At 41.8% G+C, this 2,500-nt stretch overlaps 1 protein-coding gene across 4 annotated transcripts in view; it reads left to right on the top strand.

Annotated features, from left to right (window-relative positions):
• The window catches only part of ldb1b (LIM-domain binding 1b), a 99,294-nt gene that overhangs the window by 17,161 nt on the left and 79,633 nt on the right, over window positions 1-2,500 (top strand). For 2 of the 4 annotated variants that reach the window (XM_071389682.1, XM_071389680.1), the window contains exon 1: window positions 907-2,500. This exon is cut by the window's right edge and continues 297 nt beyond it. The exons of the other annotated variants lie outside the window; for them this stretch is intronic. The gene's annotated coding sequence lies outside the window, so the exon portion shown is untranslated. Of the gene's footprint in view, window positions 1-906 lie in introns of those variants that run through there. 4 annotated transcript variants of the gene reach the window in all.

The following is a 2,500-nucleotide window of genomic DNA, read 5'->3' as shown; positions in this document are numbered from 1 at the left end:
GCCAAATACATTTAAACTCCGTTTTTCACAATTCCTAACATTTAATCCAAGTAAAAATTCCCTGTCTTAGGTCAGTTAGGATCAGCACTTTATTTTAAGAATGTGAAATGTCAGAATAATAGTAGAGAGAGTGATTTATTTCAGCTTTTATTTCTTTCATCACATTCCCAGTGGGTCAGAAGATTACATACACTCAATTAGTATTTGGTAGCATTGCCTTTAAATTGTTTAACTTGGGTCAAAGGTTTTGGGTAGCCTTCCACAAGCTTCCCACAATACATTGGGTGAATTTTGGCCCATTCCTCCTGACAGAGCTGGTGTAACTGAGTCAGGTTTGAAGGCCTCCTTGCTCGCACACGCTTTTTCAGTTCTGCCCACACATTTTCTATGGGATTTGTGATGGCCACTCCAATACCTTGACTTTGTTATCCTTCAGCCATTTTGCCACTTTGGAAGTATGCTTGGGGTCATTGTCCATTTGGAAGACCCATTTGCGACCAAGCTTTAACTTCCTGACTGATGTCTTGAGATGTTGTTTCAAGATATCCACATCATTTTCCATCCTCATGATGCCATCTATTTTGTGAGGTGCACCAGCCCCTTCTGCAGCAAAGCACCCCCACAACATGATGCTGCCACCCCTGTGCTTCACGATTGGGATGGGGTTCTTCGGCTTGCAAGCATCCCCCTCTTTCCTCCAAACATAATGATGGTCATTATGGCCAAACAGTTCTATTTTTGTTTCATCAGACCAGAGGACATTTCTCCAAAAAGTCCCATCTTTGTCCCCATGTGCAGTTGCAAACCGTAGTCTGGCTTTTTTATGGCGGTTTTGGAGCAGTGGCTTCTTCCTTGCTGAGCAGCCTTTCAGGTTGTGTCGATATAGGACTCGTTTTACAGTGGATTTAGATACTTTTGTACCTGTTTCCTCCAGCATCTTCACAAGGTTCTTTGCTGTTGTTCTGGGATTGATTTGTACTTTTCATACCAAAGTACGTTCATCTCTAGGAGACAGAACCTTCCTTCCTGAGCGGAATGACGGCTGCATGGTCCCATGGTGTTTATACTTGCGTACTATTGTTTGTACAGATGAACGTGGTACCTTCAAGTGTTTGGAAATTGCTCCCTGTCACGCCCTGACCATAGAGAGCTTCTTTTCTCTATATTGGTTAGGTCGGGGTGTGATTTAAGGGTGGGTTATCTAGGTGAATTATATTTCTATGTTGTCCTAATATGGTTCCCAATCAGAGGCAGCTGTTTATCGTTGTCTCTGATTGGGGATCATATTTTGGTAGCCATTTTCCCATTGTGCTTTGTGGGATCTTGTCTATGTTTAGTTGCCTGTGAGCATTATTATAGCTTCACGTTTCGTTTGTTCCTTTGTTGTTTTGTTCTTTGAACTTTTCTATTCCATAATACAGGATGGAAACATACCACGCTGCATCTTGGTCCACTCCTTATGACGAACGTGACACTCCTAAGGATGAACCAGACTTGTGGAGGTCTACAATTTTTTTTCTGAGGTCTTGGCTGATTTATTTGGATTTTCCCATGATGTCAAGCAAAGAGGCACTGAGTTTGAAGTTAGGCCTTGAAATACATCCAAAGGTACCTCCTATTGACTCAAATGATGTCAATTAGCCTATCAGAGGCTTCTAAAGCCATGACATAATTTTCTGGAATTTTCCAAGCTGTTTAAAGGCACAGTCAACTTAGTGTATGTAAACTTCTGACCCACTGGAATTGTGATACAGTGAATTATAAGTGAAATAATCTGTCTGTAAACAATTGTTGGAAAAATGACTTGTGTCATGCACAAAGTAGATGTTCTAACCGACTTGCCAAAACTATAGTTTGTTCACAAGATATTTGTGGAATGGTTGAAAAAACAGTTTTAATGACTCCAACCTAAGTGTATGTAAACTTCCGACTTCAACTGTAGATGTATGTAGCTCTATGTTTGTATATAACTGAAAGAATATAGGTCTAACAAAATAAATTATTTTAACATCCCGCCCCTAAACACTTGTGGGCCTCTGGGTGGTCACTGCCATAGGCACAGATCTAGGATCAGCTTCCTCTCTTCCGAGCTTAACCTTAACCAATTTACAGAGAATATAAAACTGACCTTCAGTAAAGCAACTAGGGCAGGGATTAGCCTATGATCTACACTAACCCTTAGACACAGTTCTAGGATCAGTTCTTTCTCCCCCAATCCAAACTTGAACCATTTGATGAGTAATATAACACTGACATTAGATCAGTGTCTAGGGCAGAGTTGGTGCTACTCCGGGGGTGGGCAGGAAGAGTGAAACGGTTGTTATCAGAACGTTGACAGACGTGTGTGTCGTTTAGCTTCCTGTTGACAGGGGAGTGGAGGAGTAATACACACACAAATGCCCCTCAGCTGCGCCAGTCTGGGGATAGGAGATATCATACACACACAGAGAGAGAGAGAGAGAGAGAGAGAGAGAGAGAGAGAGAAAGAGAGAGAGAGAGA

The sequence above is a fragment of the Salvelinus alpinus genome, chromosome 2 (genome assembly GCF_045679555.1).
Source record: "Salvelinus alpinus chromosome 2, SLU_Salpinus.1, whole genome shotgun sequence".
NCBI classification, from domain to species: domain Eukaryota; kingdom Metazoa; phylum Chordata; class Actinopteri; order Salmoniformes; family Salmonidae; genus Salvelinus; species Salvelinus alpinus.
The sequence above is the reverse complement of the archived record's forward strand: the minus strand, read 5'-3'. Positions and strand labels throughout refer to the sequence as shown.